Source organism: Lycium ferocissimum, chromosome 5 (genome assembly GCF_029784015.1).
Source record: "Lycium ferocissimum isolate CSIRO_LF1 chromosome 5, AGI_CSIRO_Lferr_CH_V1, whole genome shotgun sequence".
Classification (NCBI taxonomy): Eukaryota; Viridiplantae; Streptophyta; class Magnoliopsida; order Solanales; family Solanaceae; genus Lycium; species Lycium ferocissimum.
Window position 1 is genome coordinate 15,603,384 of NC_081346.1, and position 22,823 is coordinate 15,626,206.

The 22,823-nt window shown below is 38.2% G+C and overlaps 1 long non-coding RNA gene across 1 annotated transcript in view; it reads right to left on the reverse strand.

The window, feature by feature from the left end:
• The window catches only part of LOC132056205 (uncharacterized), a 23,507-nt gene extending 2,844 nt beyond the window's left edge, over positions 1–20,663 (reverse strand). Inside the window, exons 1-2 of the long non-coding RNA XR_009414743.1 lie at positions 20,276–20,663; positions 19,884–19,930 (exon numbers count right to left, since the gene is read on the reverse strand). This is a non-coding gene — a long non-coding RNA (uncharacterized LOC132056205). The remainder of the gene's footprint in view (positions 1–19,883; positions 19,931–20,275) is intronic.
• Positions 20,664–22,823: the final 2,160 nt, after the last annotated feature.

A 22,823-nucleotide genomic window follows, 5' to 3' on the forward strand; every position in this document is an offset into this window, starting at 1 on the left:
ACATTGGCTATGTTAGCTAGATGCTGCATACAGTAGACCAACCTCCAAACTTACGGAGCAATTTGCCCGATGCAAACTCTGTAGCGACAACAGAAGTCCTCTGTGATTTGCGGAATGGGGAAGGAATAGACAATTGCAAAAGGATAAGTGTAGGTCATGGAAACGCCTTCAACATGATGAGTCATTCTCATCTCCTTATCTACATTGATAACATCAATATCGGCAGCAAATTTGCACTCCTCTCGAACCTTGGGGAGAGTTGTTGCATCAATAAAAGATTCCATTCTTTCAACAGACTCAAGATGGGTAGAAATGCGCCAGTCATCATGGAACTTGAAACCAGCGAGAAGAATATCGGCAGCGATAAACTCGAGTTCTTCTTTCGAGTTAGGGGAAGACATCGAAATATATTCTGATTGATGAATTGGTGATGCCGAGTTTCTTTGGTGATTGGGTTAACAATGGAAGAGAAGACATGGTTGGGGGCTAAAAACTTTAAGAGAATGGAATTGCAAAGATTATAATTTAGGGTTTGTTATAGAAGGAAAGTGAGAAAGTGACAAGAATGGAAGATATCTTTGCCTTATATGTATTCGAATTGGGAAGTTGAAAAGATGGAAGTTCAAATGATAGTTGTTTCCAAGACAGATCAAATCAATGGTGCAATTATGAATATTCTACATCGTGCAGAGAGCATTAAATCCGAAGCCTATGGCTGTCTTTTCAGACGGCGGAACTAGGCGTTTTGTGTTCTCGCCATTAGATAGCTTCAAGACGGTTCAAATCAATTCCCCAGAGTTAATGCTTTCCACCGGGAAATGGAGGGACTATCTGTATACATGGTAAAACGCAGCTTTACACGTGGTGTCTAGCTAACAAAACACGTGGTGGTTAGAGTAAAATGTGTCAAGTCATTTCAGTGGACAAAAGAAGAGGACTACTGTTTTACCCGAGGCAAATTCACCGTAGTAAATTTACTCCGAAGTGATAGCCCGATAAGCTCATTAAATGGGAATGTATTGGAATTCTCAGGAATGAAGTAAACTAATGTCTACCACTAACTTAAGCTATGGCTATGAATTAAATATAGGGTAGGGTGATGATGTGTAAGAAAATATATCCAAAACGTGGCTAACGTGCAGCCCTTCCTTTTTAAGGTTGCTCCTAGTATATAATACAATTCATGCTAACTAGTTAGGTAGGAAATAAATTTACAAATGCCTTGCTGGGTAGTACCAACGTGTATAACTAGTTAAAATACTATGTAAATAAATTTCATTACTTAGTCAATAAAAGTATACAATATGGAATAAAACATCATATTTATCTCTTCTTTTTTTCACAAAGGTTTTCACTTAAAAGTAAACATTTACCATGTCAAAACAATATATAATGGTTTCAAAAATAAAATTTATCAAACACATCGGGTATTTCTATAATATGGTCCGTAAAGTCATTTTCTTTGATAAACCAATATTCCGAATTTCTCCAAAACTTATTTTCTTCAATTCGTTTAACCTCAAACCCTTATGAAATCTTTTTGACACCATTTTACCATCTTTTTCCTTATGAGTGACTTAATTCCTCCGAGTTCACATAGATTACCTGTGACGCATATGAACATAAAGGTACGGTGTTACAGTTAGCTAGCTTACGACGAAAATGACGCACGAAATATGAGGTGTAAAACTCTTTCCCCCCCTAGAACATTCATCCTCGAATGTTAAGATTATCCCTTATTCCTTGAAGGGGGTTGCAGAAATTCTGGTAGAGTTTCCTCTATAAATAGGACTATCCAAACCTGTTCCTCAACTAACCATACACTTAACATCATATAATGCAACAGTATTAATCAACACAACAATTACTTGGCCCCTCATGACCACATAGATGTACTAATTTAGAAAGGTTAACCATAACTTACCTCAATCTTATATTGATATGCTTCGAGTCGCATCTGCTTTATTTGCTCCTATATTTGGGCCTGAAGACTGAAATAGATGTGGGTATTTAGATCGCATATCCTCTTCGGTTTCCCAGGTCATTTCTTCTCTATTATTATTCCGCCAGAGTACCTTTATGGAAGCCACCTCCTTTGTCCTTAGTTTTCGAAGTTGTCGATCTAGGCTGCCTATGGGAACTTTTTCATAAGTTAAGTTTTTAGTGATCTAATTATCTTCAACTGGGGTCACGTGGGAGGGATCACCTATATACTTTCGAAGCATTGAGACATAAAACACCGGATATACAACTTCTAATTCCGAGGGTAGATTCAATTCATATGCCACTCGACCGATTCTGCGGATAACTTCATATGGCCCTATATACCTAGGACTAAGTTTTCCCTTTTTACCGAATCTCATAACCCCCTTCATCGGCGAGACTCTTAAGAATACCCTATTACCGACTGCAAACTCTAGATCGCGGCGTCGAACATCTGCATAAGACTTGCGCTGACATTGAGCTGTCAATAAGAACTCCTGAATAAGCTTAATTTTATTCCACCGCTTATTAGACTAACTCCGAGCCTATTAACACCGTTTCACCCACGTCGAACCATCCAATTGGAGATCTACATTTCCATCCATATAAGGCTTCATACGGGACCATCTGGATTCTAGAATGATAGCTATTGTTATAGGCAAACTCAATAAGCGGCAAGTGGTCGTCCCAACTACCCTTGAAGTCTAAAACACAAGCCCTTAACATATCTTCAACCGTCTGAATAGTACGCTCAGCTTGGCCGTCAGTCTGTGGATGCAAGGCTGTTCTTAAGCTCACTTGAGTACCTAGCCTTTGTTGAAATGATTTCCAAAACTAGGCGGTAAATTAGGCATCCCTGTCTGATATAATCGAAACTGGAACACTATGCAATCTCACTATTTCTTTGATATAAAGCTTAGCATAATCATCAACTGAGTAAGTAGTCCGAACAAGTAAGAAATAGGATGATTTTGTAAACCTATTAACGATTTTCCAAATAGAATCAAATTTTTGATAAGTACGAGGCAGCCCGGTAATGAAATCCAAATTGATTGCTTTCCATTTCCAAGTAGGGATCTCCATCTGCTGCAATAAACCACTAGGCTTCTGATGCTCGATTTTAACTTTTTGACAGTTTGGATATCGAGCTACATAAGTCGCAATATCCTTCTTCATGTTATTCCAGCAATAGAATTGCCGAAGATCATGATACATTTTGGTTGATCCAGGGTGAATAGAATACTTGGACTGATGGATTTCTGCCACGATCTTCTCTCGAAGTCCTCTCACGTTTGGTACACATAATCGAGCCTGATATCTGAAAACGCCATCTCCCGAGAGTTCTAACATCGGCTTCTTTTGCATCGGGATTCTTTCCTTCATCTGAACTAATTCGGGGTCCTCAAATTGCCTCGCCTTTACTTCAGATACTAGTGATGATTCAGCGGTATTTTGCACTATTGCTCCTCCGTCACCGGCATCTATAAGTCGTACACTCAAATTAGCTAGGCGGCATAATTCCTTAGTCATTTCTACCTTGCCCGCTTCTGCATCTTTCATACTTCCCATCGATTTCCGACTTAAGGTGTCCGCTACAACATTTGCCTTCCCGGGGTGATATAGAATATCGACGTCATAATCTTTTAATAGCTTCAACCATCTTCTGTGTCTCAAGTTCAGTTCCTTCTGGCGGAATATGTACTGCAAACTCTTGTGATCCGTATGAATATCAACATGAACAGCATATAGATAATGCCACCATATCTTTAGAGCAAACACCATAGCGGCTCACTCAAGGTCATGAGTTGGATAATTTTGCTCGTGCTTTCTCAATTTTCTTTAAGTGTACGCAATAACTCTGCCATCTTTGCTTTAGAATGCAACCCATTCCTATTCTAGAGGCATCAAAATACACAACGTACCCTTCCGATCCTTCGGGTAATGCTAGGACAGGTACTGATGTTAGTCGGCTTTTCAATTCCTGGAAAATCTTCTCACAAGCATCGGTCCATTAGAACTTAGACACCTTATGCATCAACTTAGTCATTAGAGCAGCAATGGAGGAGAAATGCTCCAAAACTTTTGATAATATCCAGCTAACCCCAAGAAACTCCGCACCTCAGTAGGAGTAATAGGCCTTGGCCAATTCTTTACGTACTTCAATCTTCTGACCATCCACCTTAATGCCCTCATCTAATGCAATATGACCCAGAAATGTCACTGAATTCAACCAGAATTCACACTTTGAAAATTTAGTGTATAACTGATGATCTTGGAGGGTTTGTAACACTAATCGCAAGTGATTCGCATGCTCCGCCTCTGACCCGGAATAGACTAAGATGTCGTCAATGAATACTATCACGAAGATGTCCAGAAATGGCTTGAATATCCGGTTCATCAGATCCATAGATGTTACTGGTGCATTTATCAAGCCAAAAGACATGACAAGGAATTCATAATGGCCATATATGGTCCGGAAGGCTGACTTTGGGATATCTTTCTCCTTGATCCGTAACTGATTATACCTAGATCTAAGATCAATCTTTGAGAAACACCTTGCACCCTGTAGCTGATCAAACAGGTAGTCGATTCTAGGGAGCGGGTACGTGTCCTTAATAGTCACCTTGTTCAGTTGGCAGTAATCAACACACATTCTTAATGAGCCGTCTTTCTTCCGAACAAATAACACTGGAGCACCCCAAGGGGAGGTACTCGGTCTAATGAAACCCTTTTTCAGAAGATCTTTCAACTGAACTTTCAATTCTTTCAATTCTGCAGACACCATTCGATGCGAAGGAATAGCTATAGGTTGGGTGTCTGGGAGTACATAAATAGAAAATTCGATTTCCCTTTTGGGAGGAATACAAGGAAGCTCATCAGGGAATACGTCAGGAAATTCATTAATGATAGGAATTGACTAAAGAGTTGGAGGTTTTGCTTCTGAATCCTGAACCCGTACGAGATGATAAATATATCCTTTAGAGATCATTTTTCGAGCCTTAAGGTATGAAATAAACCTACCCTTTGGCTCCACAACATTTCCCTTCTATTCAAGAACGGGCTAATTTGGAAAGTTAAAGCGAACGACCTTTGTAGCACAATCAACATTCGCATAACATGAAGCCAACCAGTCCATGCCCATAATAAGATCGAAATCCACCATTTCTAGTTCATTTAAATCAGCTATTGTATGACGATCATGTATCTTTATATCACAATTTCTATATACCCGTCTAACAATCACAAAATCACCTATGAGGGTAGACACTTCAAATGATTTACGCAACAATTCTTGTTCTTTACCACACTTGCTAGTAACAAAGGGCATAATATAGGATAATGTAGAACCTGGATCAGTTAGCACATATACGTCATGAGAAGAAATGGATAATATACCCGTGACCACGTTCGTAGATGACTCAAGGTCCTGTCGCCCTGCTAAAGCAAAAATATGGTTCTAATGACCACCAGAACTTGCTCTTGCTCCTACTTCTCTACCTCTGCCCCTACCAATGAGGGCCTGAGTACCTTGCCCGAGTGGGCGTACTGAAGTTGACGAAGCCACAACAGACCCTGAAGGTTAGGCCATGCCACCTCTACTCCTCTCTGGACAATCCCTGGCAAAATGCCCCGATTGACCACAAGAATAAAATGCATCTGACCTCTGACGATACTACCCAAAGTGATTCCTACCACATCGATTACAATAAGGTAACGGTGGTCTTGCTTGACTGGATTCTCCTCTATATTGTGGGCCTGATGCCTGAGAACTCTGTCCCTGACCTGAATAAACAGTCTGATCTCATTGCTGGCCCTGAAACTGAGATAGCGCACTAGTCGTTAGATGGGCTGGACGCCTAGGAAATAGAGGTCTAGGCCCACCGCGAAACTCACTCATGTCACCTGCAGACCTAGCCCTCTTATGCTGATTCCTACCGTGTTCCCGACTAGCCCTCTGTCGCCTCTTACGATCCTCAATAGTCTATGCATAGTCCTGAATACGAGCTATAGCCATATCATAATTCATTAAAACATTTGTACAATCGTTTATCAAATGTGGCCCCAAACCATTAACAAACTGGTGTACTCTGTCACTCATATCTGCCACCACTGTAGGAGCATATCTAGCCAACGTATTAAACTGTATACTATATTCCTGAACACTCATATTCCCCTGCTCCAAGTGTAGAAAGCTATCTTGTCTGGCTCGGCGAAGCTCAATTGGTAAATATTGCCTAAAAAAAAGCCTCAGAAAATTCAGCCCAAGTAACTGGTGGCGCATTAGATCCCTTGGCTTGCACCCAAGTCTCGTACCATGTGACCGCCATATCGCGTAGTCGATAAGAGGCCAACTCTACCAATTCTGTATCAGAGCATGCATATGCCTCAGAGTCTGCTGCATACGATCTAGGAAATCCTGTGGATCAGCATTTGGGTCCGTCCCCGTAAATTCTGGAGGTGCCAAGTTAATGAAGTCCCCTGCCCTTGCACTCACTGCTCTGTCACCAGTATCTGGAGCCTGCTGTTGGGCTTAAGAGGCCACAAGTCTAGTCAATAACTGCACTGCGCTCTGCATATCCAAATCCGGGTCAGGTGCAACTGGAAGAGGAACCAGAGGAACATCAGCTCACCTCTACCCCCCAAGAAGAGGTAGGGGTGCTGCTCCAGAAGCTTGAGAGTCAGCCTCGTTCCGAGGCTCATGCGGATTCAAATTAGCGGGTGGCCCGGACTGATACCTCCTCCTGCCTCGTCATCTAATCTCTGTATAAATTGTATAGCCGCCTGTCGTCTCGTAGTGTTAGGAATTACTGAGAATATAAATAAAATGAAGGTTAGAAGTGAACACTCATGACTCAGCTCTATCGCACAATCTAAATCAAGAAAAAAGGATTTTTTTTTTCTTAAATATCCTGTAGCCTCCTGTTTATAGGTGTGATGCACAACACACCCATAACCAAGACTCTACTAGATACGGCTTGCAGACTCCCTAGGACAGACCTGTTCTGATACCAAGTTTGTCACACCCCAAAATCGAGGGTGTGGCTGGCGCCCAGCACCCGAGGACCTGAACGTACCACTATGGCATCTGAACTTTAGAAATGAGCTATGTGACGATAAGAATATCAGATAACCAACCACAAGAAGAAATAAAGTATTCCACGAGTAGCAAAACTTCCATCAACAACTATATACAATATGGACAGCAGCCGACAAGGCCATCAAAAGAAGAGTCGATACATTATTATACAAATCAACTGAACTAACAAACTGACATACAACTAGACAACAGTCTGCAAGCCTCTAAGAGTATATATATATATATATATATATATATATATATATATATATATATATATATATATATATATATATATATATATATATACAAGACCACACGACGGGACAAGGCCCTCGTCATACCCAATGTTGACACCTAATTTTCACCTCATAAGATGCGTATTTTAATTTTCAAAATTCCCGAGTCAAAGACGGAGCAAGGATGCACCCTCAAAAAATTAAAATTTCAAAATCCCGAGAAAATTACAAAAATTGACATTTAATTATTATTCTGTAAAAATTGACAATTGCAAGAAAATTACGAGTTATTTACTTTCATAAATATAATTCAAAAAGGAAATACATATCTCCATTTAACTCGGGAAAATTGTTAATTAAGACGACATACCGCATTTTTTACATTTTTAAATATTCTCCGGAGTATATCAATATTGGGCTTGTTTTAAAACGATGTATTATAATTTTTATTTCGTCAAATATTATTTTACGAGGGCGTTTTAAGCTAATTAACTTAAACTATATGTTATATTTTTAAAGTATGTATTATATTTTATAAAGGGAGGGAGTAAATAATATACTTCACCCCGCCCCCCCCCCCCCTTTTAATTTTATGCATCATTTACATTACCCTAACTTCATCTCTCTCTTTTAAGAGAAAACCATGGCGGCTAGGGTTTGTCCTTCATCGCCACCAAGGCGCCACCACTCCGGTGCCACCCTGACAATCTTTGGGGGAGGAAAAACCGCGTCATTAGGCAGTGTGATATGCCATGGGCGGGGTCGTGGAACCCTTAGCCATCTTGTGCTATCACACCAAGATGCCAAAATGACGATTAAGGTTGTTATCCCTCAAGGATCCTCATCATTGAGGACATGTGTTGTCCTTTTTTTCCAACGTTCTGATTTGATACAACATTGGTACAATTTATTTTGGATTTTTTCTAGTTTGTACTATATTGATCCTTGCTGTTGCACGATTTGCGAAAATTTAGGGATTTGAGTACGATTTAGTATGATGTGCAGTATTTATTTTGTCATTACTTGTTTGAATTTGATTTTTGTGATAAGATTGGGAATTTAGGGGGAAATTCGGTTAGGAAAACCTAGAATCTTCCATTTTTATCCCTAAATTGATTTTTGCATGCTATAAATAGAAAGAGGTTGTGATATTTTGGGGGGGATTTTTTTATTGAACTCATACTACTCGACTGCTAGGGTTTTTGAGTTCTTCATAATAATCTGCCTAAAACTCTATTACTTATATACCTATACTACCAAGTTTATACATATACTACAATATACTACTATAATACATAAGATATTACCGAAAATACTATATTATATTCTGAAAATCAAGAAGAAAAGGGCTTCGCAAAAGGTTTTTGAGTGATTGTTGTTGAAGAAAATTGATTCAATCTCTCCATTTGATCTTTGGGTTGCCTTTGCAAGAGATAATATCACTATTCTCTGATTTTATTCAATTTCAGTACCTATATGAGCTTGAATAACTGTCTTATTGCTTAAATATGTGCTTGGAGACTTTGGTTTGTTGATTTGAATACATTTCTGCCTTAGTTTAGTTGATAATATAGTTTTAACAATGTTTAAGTTGCTATAATGTGATTGAGTTGATTTGAATCATGTTTAAGGTTCTCTTTGTTTTTTTTTTTTTTTTGGACTCTGGAACTTAAAGAATAAGACATGATTGGTTGTATTGTGAATTTAGTCTTGTTATAGTATGTTATTTGAGATTCTAGCTTTGTTATGTTGATTCTTGTTAGAACTTGGTACTGTTTCATTAGAAATTTAGGTATTCAGCTTTGTTCTTACTAATTTCTGCTCATTATGCTATGAAAATGATCTTGTCTTGTTAATTTTAGACTGAATCCGTTTTTTAGTTGCTTGTTTGGCATTGTTCTTGACCTAAATGATTTTCAAAAAATCTAATACATGTCTTCCAACTTGGTTTCATTATAAAGAACTTGAATTTTCCAGAAATTTGCTAAGTTTAAGTTTATAGAAATCAAAAACTAATCCTGTGTCTCTTATTGTTCATGAATCACCTTCAGCAGTCTAATATTTTTTGGAAAAGGTAGTTTGAGTTCCTGAAACTTTCTGGCTAATTAGAGTTTTGAAATCTTGAAGCTTATTCCTAAACCTATGTGTGTTGGTTAGTATTTATCTGAAAATTGCCTAAAAAGGAAGAAAGAGAGGGTGTTTTACCCAAACTATTGTGAGTGGGTCTCATTCTTGTGATAACCTATCTTCCTTCCTTTTACTAGTCCTTCACCTAGATTGTTATGAAAACTGCTTATGTCTTTGTTTAGAATTTAAAGTGTTAAATAGGCAGACTTCATGTATTCTTGTTGTTGAATAGGTAGAAGTGTAAAAAAGGGGTTTGAACTGAACATAGAAAGTAAAAAAAAGGAAATGGAACTTAGTAGTAGCTCAGTTTCTTTTTCTTTCCCTCTGTGTGCTTGATTCTTGGAGGCTTGATCTTTGATTAAAATTTCTTTTCTGAAACTGTGCTATGAGTTGATTAAGATTTGAACCTTGTTGAGTTTACTATCATGCTAAAACAGAGACCAAAATTTGCTTTTGAAAAACAAATAGAGTGCTTGCTTGCTTGTACTTGCCTTGCTAGTTGTTTGTAATTTTAGACCTATATATGCATATGTTTTTTACTCTTTCTTATGTTGTCTAGCCTAAGTGTGATGTTTTTGTGACCTAGGATAGAATCATGATCCTTTATGAACATAGTTTAATTTCCTCCAAATTTGTAAGTGTTTCCATGTGAACTCCCTACTGTCTATGACTTACTGTGATCTTAATTGATCCATATTTACACCTAGGATAGACTCATGCTCCGCTGATTCTTGTGAACTTGTTTGATCTTGTCTTAATCACTCTTTGTAACTTAATAAGACCCCTGCTGACTGCTATCTTTTGTTTTGGACTTTTGTATGTAAATTCTAAATAAGACCAAGTGTAAACCATCATTGGGAATCCTGTTGATGCTTCATGAACTGACTATGAACTAAAATGATCTTAGTGATTAGTTGAGACCCCTATGACTTAAAGTTAGGCTGAAATTAGAATTTAGAAGCCTGGAAAATAATAAACCTGTGACATGTGCCTGGACCTGTTTAAGCTAAAATTGGCCGAGGAAAATAGTTTTATACTTGCTACCTGATTCTGTGACACCTTATTTTTTTTGTATGAGTGAAACTGATAATGATTCTTGCCACTAGTTTAACTTGATGTTAATAAAAAGAGAAAGTTTCTAGACCATTTGACATTATTTACTTTGATTGCTAAAAATAAGACTAGATTAGTTACTTGTTTGCTTGCCTACTTACCTTATTCAGTCATTCTTGAACATTGCTGAGTATATAAAGATAAAAATGACCTTCTTGAATCGGTTTGAAACTGTCTAGGTTGAGAATTAGATTAAAATGAAAGTTAAAAGATTTGAAGCTTGCATAGTTAATCTCTGAAAGTATAAGTACCCTGAATCTTGTGTGTATTTGTTAACTTGGTGTCTGGGATTGTGAGAAAGCAATAAGAATAAAAAAGTTATAAGAACCTGGCTTTTTGTATTAAAATTGAAGTAGAAGGGATTGAGGATAGTTTATAGGTTGATTCTTGCCTCTGAATTTTTGAGATTTCCCTATGTCTTACTTACTTGTAGTGTTCATAAAACTTGCTCTTTGTGGCTTATGTTCTTTATACTAAACATAGGGTCATAGTGTGCTTGAGATTTCCTACCCCACATAGGCCATTAAAACTAGTAAAAGGAGACCAAGAATGAGGTCAAAACTGTTTTTAGGATAACTGGATGTGATACCTACATTGAGATGATCATTTTCTCTCTCTTGTGCATTTGTTGATTTGAATGCTATCCTGTGCTATCTATTCCTTGCCTGAACCATGTCTATTGTGTCTATTTTGAGCTTAAGATTGAGTATCATGTACCCCATATCTTAAAACTAGTCTATCCCTTTCATTTCAACTCGTCATTTTGACTTATGGAGAGAGTCGATTATAGGATTCGAGCTGCCTTGATTGTTTTCTTTGTTTTAGTTGTGACATAACTTTACCCTGCTCTCATTTTGCATCCTTATGGTTTGATCATGTCATTAGGAGTCCCCTATTTGCTGCTATATTCTAGTTATTGTGGTTGTTGTCTTCCAAACCCTCTGCTTTACTTGGCTTAGTATATTGACACCCCTTTAAACTTGTGAGTCTATTTGTGTTTAGCTTGGTATATTGAGACCCCTCTAGACTTGTGTGTGTATTAGTGTTTAGCTTGGTATATTGACACCCCTATAGACTTATGTGTGTATTAGTGTTAAGACCTTAAGCTAAATCTAAGTAAATATAGCAGGCCTTTAGGTGTTGTATGGATATTGATTAGCAAGAATTTGCTATGCTTTAAAACCAATTGGTAGTCTAAAGTGCTTGGTTAAAAAATGAAGTTCTTGGGGATTTTACTCTGGTTTTGATTTTTGGAAATTGAAATGATTAAGTAGGATGTATATCAAGTATACTTGGAGGGTAAACCACTAAGATTTTGCTCTCCATAAAATGTATACTTGGTGTATATCAAGTGTATAACAGCTCTCGACACTTGGAAAATTTCTGGGCATTCCTCCTTGGGCCCTTACTATTACTGATGGGCCTGTTTCAAATTTGGGCAACCTTATTACCTTTCTTAGCTGCTATAGTTGACCATCATATTTTGGCTCGGCCCAATAATGTTGTAATTAAATTTTTTGCCTTGTAAAAATTATTGTAGCCTTTTAATTTTTGTACTTAGTTTAAAATCATTGATGTATTCTAATGTTGTGTTTACTCTTCATTGTCTTTGTCCACCTACAATCCGTTGGTGGGCTCCAACAGGGTTCAACAACACATCTAGATTGAGTCACCTACTTCTCGGAGCATATATATGAAGCGTATGCATTTTGGACCCGAGGTTACCCCGTTGCATAATACTTTTTTCTATTGGGCTTGGTCGGCCCAAACCCTCTATCTCATATATCTGTGTACTTCAATTTAAAATTATTTGCTTATAAAAATTGGGACTCCTTAAATTAGTTATTACTCAATTAAAGTCATCAAAACCTTATTTTCATACTTTGCAAAAAATGATTTTTGAAGAAATTGATATAACGTGAAAGGGTCTGATTTTATAAATGTTGGACCAAAAATAAATGGTTTTTTCATAAAGTATGGGACTGATTTGGACTCTTTAACAACTTATGGACTGTTATGGAGACTTATGGACTATAAATTATTCATGGACTGATTTGGGACTTATTTGGACCAACTTGGACTGTTGTAAAACTTGGACAATTTAAAAATTAAAAGGACTAAATTGAGCTAAAGTATGGTTAATGGTAGTAAAACATGAAATATGATTAACATATAGTTATTAGTAGTATGCCTTAAAACTATTTTCTACACTTAATAAAAACTATAAAAAAAAAAAAAAAAAAAAAACCTTTTTTCTAAACTTGGGTGGGCTTACGTAGTGTTCTACTTAGGTTAATGGCTTCGGGTTTTAATCTAGGTGTTCTAGCGATACCCAAAATGCCCAATTTTGGGCGAAATTTCACCACTTTCGTTTCTTGAAATATGACATATTTTTATATGAATGACTAAACTATTTTGTTGCGGAAATATAAGCTAAAATAATTTTTTCACTATAAATAATTCATATCTACAAAGGCATACTATTAGAACCCGTAGGTCAACCGTATTTTACGGATCTTTAATACTGGGGTGCCTAACACCTTCCCCGGGGGATCACCAGAACCCTTCCCCATACTTTGGTTAGATTAGGTTTCTTTTAAAAGTTAGCCGTTTTAAATGAACCCTTTTCGAATTGGTTTTTCCTAATTTCCTAAAAATTAGGTGGCGACTCTAAAAATAAAGTCCATTTAGAGCACCATCACGTAGAGATATATTTTTTCTTTTTCCCGGTATGATTGACAACCGTACTTTCCTGGGACACTTTCCTTTTAAATGAGGCAAGTGCAAATACGAATCGGAAAAAATATCGACCCGCTACACCCAAAAAGTAAAGCTCACATGCATATACCTAAACCTCCAAATTTAACGACTACAAAAGAAAGGAGCGCAACTCGACCCGGCAAACTCGATCAACACCTACTGAAGAGGAGTTAGACCACCCTGTCTGTCCGTACCTGCGGGAATGAAACACAACACAGCGCCCCAGAAGGGACGTCAGTATGAAAGATGTACTGAATATGTAGAGCATAAGTAGTAACTGAAACGACCAGTAAGGAACAACTCAATGAAAGTAGGGATACCACCTGGTCTGACACTGACCAACTACCGTGAATGCACAACTTTGCAAGATGACCGCGTATATTATGTCGTAGGCCCTTATGGCAATATCAGCTGCACACACACAGATATATATATCATGTGTATAACGCTGTAGGCCTCTGTGGGAAATCTCATGTATATAATATATCAGCCTCTGTGGGCAATCTCATATGTATAGTATATATCGCGTATATAACACCGTAGGCTGCTATGGCAGTACAGTAAGTAATAGATGCAAGTATGTGACTCACCCAAGGAGTATCTCAACTCATTCACAGTTCACTTTAGGAAACTCGTAACATACGACTTATGAATTTACTTGTGACTTAACACTTTACCAACATGATAGAATGAACAAGGAACCATATACATACCTAAGAATGGAGTTATTATGAACCGATACAACGATTTTATCAAGCTTACGTAGATCATGCCAAAAATGAAGAAAAGTGAGCCCTACATACCTTGGGTGATTCCCTAGCTAACGGTTGTCCCGTGAGTTTCACGCGACTCCAAAATACTAATCTCTTTCCGGGCTGAAAGAATTATGAGAAGATTTGAGTACTCAAGTACAACATAAAATGATCCTCCTACATGTATCGTTTGAGCATGTAAAAGAGTTCAAATTTGCATATATTGTTAGGTGTACGTTCTGAGAATTGGTGCAAGAATCAGATTGCTACCTATGTATACATAGAGGTTAGCTCTATATCGGTTGGCATTAACTTAACTAAATTGGTGAGTTGCTTCAGGAAATTATAATATGATTGCTACCTAATGGATTTGGTTTGGAATGTATTGGAATTCTCAGGAATGAAGTAAACTAATGTCTACCACTAACTTAAGCTAGGGCTATGAATAAAAATATAGGGTGGGGGTGATGATGTGTAAGAAAATATAGCAAAGACATTGTAGTCGGTGCTATAACTTTACACGCATATGTAGTCCTAAACACACAAGCAAACATCAAGCAGCACAAAAACTACTACAACAACAACAAAAAACAAAGAAAAAAAACACAAAACCTTAAAACCTTGGGTTGCCTCCCAAGCAGCGCTTGATTTAACGTCGCAGCACGACGGTATTACCATTTTACTCCGGTTCAGGAGTGTAGCCATGCTTCAAACAGTGCTTACCAATGATCCTGTCTCCATCAATGTACCAATGGTAATGCTTCACCCTTTGGCCATTCAACTTAAAGGTTCGAGTTCTATCTCCGAACTTCAATTGAATTGCGCCATTGGGTGAAACACTTACCGCTTGGAAAGGCCCGGACCATCTGGATTTAATTTGCTCGGTAAAAGCTTCAGCCTTGAGTTGTACAGAAGGACATCATCACCTTTCTGAAAGTCCCGCTTGAGGACCTTTTAATCATGGTAGTGCTTTATCCTCTCCTTGTACAAGGCTGCACTCTGATATGCTTGGTAACAGATTTCATCCATCTCATTCAGTTGAAATAACCTAAGCTAGGTTGCCTCCTCCCAATCCATATTCAGCTTCTTCAATGCCTACATGGCCTTGTGTTCAAGTTCGACTGGCAGATGGCACACCTTGCCAAACACCAGCCAATAAGCATAAGTTTCAATGGGCTTTTTGAATGCTGTTCTGTAGGCCCAAAGAGCATCATCAAGTTTTCAGGACCAGTCGGTCTTATTTACATTGACCATCTTGGCTAAAATGCCCTGACTGATGCCTCCTCCCGTCTCATCATCTAATCTCTGTATAAATTATATAGCCGCCTGTCATCACGTAGTGTTAGTCATTGCTGAGAATATAAATAAAATGAAGTTTAGAAGTGAACACTTACGACTCAGCCCTATCGCACAATCTCTAGATCAAGAAGAAAGGAATTTTTTCCTAAATATCTTGTAGCCTCCTGTTTATAGGTGTGGTGCACAATACACCCATAACCAAGACTCTACTAGATACGGCTTGCAGACTCCCTAGGACAGACCTTCTCTAATACTAAGTTTGTCACATCCCAAAATCGGGGGTGTGGCTAGCACCCAGCACCTAAGGACCTGAGTGTACCACTGTGGCATCTGAACTTTAGAAATGAGCTATGTGACGATAAGAATATCATATAACCAACTACAAGAAGGAACAAAAGTATTCCACGAGTAGCAGAACTTCCATCAACAACTATATACAATATGGACAGCAGCCGATAAGGCCATTAAAAGAAGAATCGATACCTTATTATACAAATCAACTGAACTAACAAACTGACATACGACTAGACAATAGTCTGCAAGCCTCTAAGAGTATATATTCAAGACCACACGTTGGGATAAGGCCCTCGTCATACCCAAAAATTAAAGCTCACATGCATATACCTAAACCTCCAAGACCGTTGCTCCAAAAAGAAAGGAGCGCAACTCTGACCCAGCTGATCAACACCTACTGAGGAGGAGTCGGACCACCCTATCTGTTATACCCCGCGTTTTCAGAGCATGAGTTTGACATGTACCTCATCGTAGTAATGGGATGTTTTGAAAGGCACAAGCCATGGAGAGTACGTAACAACGAAGAAAAAAGGTGAATTACGATCTCGAAAGTCGTAATCGGGAAAGAATATTTTGAAACACGAGAACATGGCCATTATTAGTGTAATAAGTGATAAATATCATATATGGAGAATTTCAGAATATTTCGGGATTGAGCAAATTAAAGAAAATAAGTTCGACAAAAATTTGAGAAACGCGGGACGGATTTTAGTCAACTTTGGAGACGCATATCTCATAGTATATGTGGAGTTTTAAGGTGTTTCAAAATTCTAAAATGAAGTTCGTCCAGTTTAGTTTGTAATGCAACAAACCGTTCATTGATAGGAGATTGGAGTAGAGAATTATAGACGTTACAAACTAAACTGTCGACGTAGAAACAGCATTCCTGCGGTACTGTAGCTACAGTAAAACCGACTTCAGCATTCCATTTTAAGGGACAGAAATCTCATTTTTTTCAGCACAAAAGTTCCCAATATTTCCAGAAAATTCAGCCATAAAAAGGCCCTCTCATGCCACCTAAAATTGAGGATTTTGAGTGAAATTTCAAGCAACGAAGTACTAATCGAAGCCCGGACAATGCATAGTCACGAATATAATTTCATTTGGAATTAGCGGAGCATGGGAACAAGAAAATGTTGAAGAACTAAGTGAAGAAGGTAAGTTTTAATCCTCTTTTCATATGTTATGGATGGTTTATATGTGTTGTGGTGTGTGGAAATTCATGAAATATGGTATGTTGAAGTGAAGCCGTGTAGGTGTTGGTTATGTTGGAGTGATGAACTAATTTTTATTTAATATTTTGGTTGTTGTTGATATGGATTCCATAATGAAAATGATGGTTTAATGATTTAAATGGAAGTTGGAGTCGTTTGTAAGTTGTTAGAGAAGATAATGTGATTTTAATATGGTTTGGAATTTATGAGAATGATGTTGTTAAAACGCGGATTATTGATGTAGTTTATGAATTTGGAAGAAAAACATGTGTTGTTGTTGTTCCTATGGAAATTGGAGGGTTTCGGGTAAGGTTGCAAGTTGGTTGGGCCGTGTGGAATGTTGTGTAGATTGGTTGAAGTGTTCTTGAATCTTGTTTGAATGGTTTCGGATTAGTACTTGAATATGTGTGCATTAGTGTTGGTTTGATTGTAAGTGGCTAATTTGAACGTAAATGGAAATGTTGTCGAATTTTGTAGAAATGAGTTATTGACGTTAGAATGCATTTTGAATTAATTGTTGGTATTGTTGTTGAAGATTTGGCCGAGTTGAATTCTCGGGGTTGTGGAAATTATAGGGGAAGTGCTGCCCAAATTTCTGTAGGTCAAGTGCTAACTTGGAATTGGATTCCTACGTGCTTATGACTAATGGTCGATGCCTAATGACCTTGTTGTAGATTTTGAGCAGCCGAGACTTGAGTTTGGATTAGCCTAGAAAGCAAATGAGGTATGTAAAGCTTATCCTTCTTTCCTTTTGGCATGTCCTAGACGCAAGTAAGTTGTGATATGTTATGAGCCTTGGGGGTAATTCTATTCTTAAAATCCGAGCATGTTTATGATTCATATTTGCTTCTTGATGTTGGCATCCTTAATGTGGTCAAGCTATGGACCGTATGTCTTTGATACGATTGGATTTGAAATGCTATGTAACCGGTTGTTCCGCAAGGATCTTATGTCTTTTGTATGACTAAATTTCAAAAGTGACTAAATTTCAAAAGTTGCATAAAAGTTTTGTTCCTAAACGATTCCGAAACTACAAACGACCGTAACTTTCAAGAAAAGGCTCGGATCGCTTTGATATCTTCGCAAATGATTTCATGACGAGTAATGACTTTAACTTTCATAGACGGGCCCGGATGGGGTTGACGCTCGTCCGTGGGTCCCGCGGCTTTCCTTTGTATAGTGCTAACGACTTTTTGAAAGAACTTAATATGACTATCTTTCCGACCCCCGAGTATGATTACTTATTTATCTGTTGAGTCTGAAATGAGGATTTTTATGCATATGATTTTGATACGTGACTATGGTTTCTGAAGTTCGGTTTGATATGTTCCCGAGTGATATTCGGAAGAAAACCTGATTTGACTATTGTTTCGGTCTTGAACTAACAGTTCGTTTTGAGTATCCTATTGGGTCTTTGTAAGTGTTTTGTATTGCATATGATTTTCCACGATTCTGTTCGTGCATTCTGTTATTACTTCTTTCGCCGAGTCCGGTAGGTATGTTATCGTGCGCACTATGCTATATTCCGAAATATGATGTGTTTTTCGAAGTATGATGTGATATGATATATGATGTGATACGGAGTATGATGTGTTCGGAGGTATGCTATATTCCGAAGTATGATGTGTTGTGGCGCCCAGATGGAGTGGCGACCACGTTCTGTCCGCCGGGTCCCATTATGAACCGCATACGATGATATGATATGATATACGATGATATGATGTGATATATGATGATATGATGATTCTGTTTACCGAGTCCCTCGGCTGGAGGGCGGGACACGTTATATGTTATATGTATGGATTCTGGAATATGATCTGTTGGTATCAGAGCCGGTGGTGGGGCAAACCCAATGGTGGGGCAAACCCAGTGGTGGGGCAAACCCAATGATGAGGCAAATTCCACATTGGTTTAGGCCAATCCCACATTGGTTTAGGCCAATCCCACACTGGTTTAGGCCAATCCCACACTGGTTTAGGCCAATCCCACACTGGTTTAGGCCAATCCCACATCGGTTAATGTCAGCTCATGTGATAAGTTATGATGTTATGATGTGTTACGATAAGCATATGATGATCATTTACTTATGTCACTCAGTCCCATTATGGGCCGGATATGATACATGACATGGATATGCATGATTCGTATTTCAGGAGTAAGTATCTTGACATTCTGATTATTATATTTGTCTTCTGTACCTCTGGTGTACGATTTGTGTTTCAGATACAAGCATTTTAGTATTCTGGTTATTATGCTCACTGTCTGTACTCCTTATTTCGGTTATGACCTCGTTTTCAGTATGCTATGCTTTACATGCTCAGTACATATTCCGTACTGACCCCCTTTCTTCGGGGGTCGCGTTTCGTGCCGCGCGCGGTATATGCGGATGAGTAGAAGATGTTCCGGCGGGATTGGCGAGCTCCATTTTCTCCCGGAGTGGCGCGAGTCGGGGTGCTTATGTTATGATATCGGAGTTATGTTAGAGACTTTGCGGAACGGTGTCGAGTGTATGATATGTCGTATTTGTTTGCAAGCGGCTATATAAGCCGATGCATTGTTGTGCATTATATTACAGATTTCATACGATTGCAGACTTTATTTGATTTGAAAAAGATGAAAAGCATGTTTATTTTTCGAAAAATTTTCATTATGTACTTATGTCATGTTTTGCGGGCCCAGTATGATTATGAGTATTACGGAAGTCAGCGGGTTCGCTCGGCCCTAGGTAGGGGTCGGGTGCCCATAATGCCCTATCGGAAATTAGGGTGTGACACTATCGATCCGTACCTTCGGCCATGAAACACAACGCTGCGCCCCAGAAGGGACGTCAGTACGAAAAATGTACTGAATATGTAGAGCATAAGTAGTAACTGAAACGAACAGTAAGGAACAACTCAAATGAAAGTAGGGATACCACCTGGTCTGACACTGACCAACTACCGTGAATGCACAGCTTTGCAAGATGACTGCGTATATAACACCGTAGGCCCTTATGGCAATATCATCTGCACACACACACACACACACACACACACACATATATATATATCGCATGTATAACGTTGTATACCTCTGTGGGAAATATCATGTATATAACATATCAGTCTCTGTGGGCAATCTTATATGTATAGTATGTATCACGTATATAACGCCGTAGGCCGCTATGGCAGTACAGTAAGTAATAGATGCAAGTATGCGACTCACCCAAGGAGTATCTCGACTCATTCACAGTTCACTTTAGGGAACTCCTAACATACGACTTATGAATTTACTTGTGAGTTAACACTTTACCAACATGATAGAATGAACAAGGAACCATATACATACCTAAGAATGGAGTTATTATGAACCAATACCACGATTTTATCAAGGTTACGTAGATCGTGCCAAAAATGAAGAAAAGTGAGCCCTACATACCTTGGGTGATTGCCTAGCTAACGGTAGTCCCGTGAGTTTCACGCGACTCCAAAAATACTAATCTCTTTCCGGGATGAAAGAATTATGCGAAGATTTGAGTACTCAAGTACAACATAAAATGATCCTCCTACATTTATCATTTGAGCATGTAAAAGAGTTCAGATCTGCATATATAGTTGGGTGTACGTTCTGAGAATTGATGCAAGAATCAGATTGCTACCTATGTATACATAGAGGTTAGCTCTATATCGGTTGGCATTTACTTAACTAAATTGGTGAGTTGCTTCAGGAAATTATAATATGATTGCTATCTAATGGATTTGGTTTGGAATGTATTGGAATTCTCAGGAATGAAGTAAACTAATGTCTATCACTAACTTAAGCTAGAGCTATGAATTAAATATAGGGTGGGGGTGATGATGTGTAAGAAAATATATCCAAAACGTGGCTAACGTGCAGCCCTTCCTTTTTAAGGTTGCTCCTAGAATATAATACAATTCATGCTAACCAGTTACGTAGGAAATAAATTTACAAATACCTTGTTGGGTAGTACCAACGCGTATTACTAGTTAAAATACTATGTAAATAAATTTCATTACTTAGTCAATAAAAGTATACAATATGGAATTAAAAATCATATTTATCTCTCTCTTTTTTTCAAGAAGGTTTTCACTTAAAAGTAAACATTTACCATGTCAAAACAATATATAATTGTTTCAAAAACAAAATTTATCAAACACATCGGGTATTTCTAAAATACGGTCCGTAAAGTCATTTTCTTCGATAAACCAACATTTCGAATTTCGACAAAACTTATTTTCTTCAATTCGTTTAACCTCAAATCCTTATGAAATCTTTTTGACACCATTTTACCATCTTTTCCCTTATGAGTGACTTAATTCCTCCTAGTTCACATAGATTACCTATGACACATATGAACGTAAAGGTATGGTGTTACAGTTAGCTAGCTTACAACGACAATGACGCATGAAGTACGAGGTGTAACACCTTATCTCCTCCTGTTGGTATAATAGTAGTTCGTTTAACATATGATTGTATTGTTTAAACTATTATCTATCTTGTGATTACTCTGTTATTGCACCTTTTTGCTAGCTTGCTCTCACTTGCCCTTTTTGTTTTGATATACTACTCTAGTTACTCGGTGTTAGTATAACTGGTATCCTATTGGTTGTGCCTTATATATCTCTGATGATGCCAAAAGGGGGAAGATAGTGAGAGATACTATATAGTGATGAAATGAATGAGCTAAAATCGAGAGAGAAGCCTTTGGAAAATTGACATGTGTTATGATTGAAAAGACCCTTTAAAAGGACCCTTTATGGGTGAACTGGTTTTACGGTGTATTTTGTTGCTAACATGTTGCAGGTGCATTCAAAATGATGGTCTGCATACCAGGGGGAACAAGTGGGATCTGGTTCTCAGGAGGAACATTATCTATACGTTTCTCATCATCAAAAATGGGAAAATTGATAAGCTTAAGTGCGTTCGTGTTTTGATGATTGTCAAACTGATTTCAGAACCAGCTAGAGACAGTACGTGATGCGCTCTCTGTGCATCTTGCACGATGAAGAACATTTGTAAAGCCGAACTGCTCACTGCACACAAGTACAGCAATTGAGCTGGCCCGTGCTTTAGGTCAAATATTGAATGAGTGGTCTCCATCCCTCCCACATGCTTCCCACTATATATATGTATAACATGTTGCAACATATTGTCTATCACTCGAAAAACCTAACCTAAATTGGAAAAACGCTGTCGTCATAAGATTTCAACTGATCACACGAACAAGTCACTTGCAAAATTGAAGAACCCGATCCAGATACAGATTTAGTCTAAGTCCTTTATGTTGTTGTAAGTCTTTGTCCTCTTGTGCTAAAATTGTAAACCTACTCTTCCCAAAAAGGAAGCTGTTGTAGGTATTTCAAATTCTTAGTAGTTGTTAGGAAGTTTACCTTTCAATCTATTAAGTGGTACCCTTGGCTAGAGTTAGCTTAGGTGTATTAGTTGGTTTAGGCTAGGGGTAGTCAACCTTAGTTTCCTTGGCTAGAGTTAGTCAAGTGGAGGTATTTGCAATCGGTGTATTGCAAAGGTGAGGGACTACGGGAGTTAGTTCCTAGGTTGTCACCATTGTAAGGGTTTAGGGATTATGGGAGTTAGTTCCTAGCTTACGATAGGTTGTAATCTGAAGTTGCTCGTGCAGTGGAGTTGAAATCCTACTGGGGTAGGTCGTGATTTTTAATCCCTTGAGCAAGGAGTTTTTCACGGTAACATCCGGTGTCCTTTACATACTGCATTGCATAAGAGAACTGGTACACAACCAGGTCCCTCCATACTATGTTTAGTGGACGCTCAGCCTCTAACAGAAAAAAAAATCAATAAATTCATAGGAGGGTTTAAACTTACCATGGTTTCTTCCTCTCCACCATTCAGAGGTTATATGTTATATCCCGCATTTTGAACGTCGGAATATTTTAAGACAATCGCGGGAAGTTAAGGATAAGATTATTTTTCGACATTGTTTTGGATG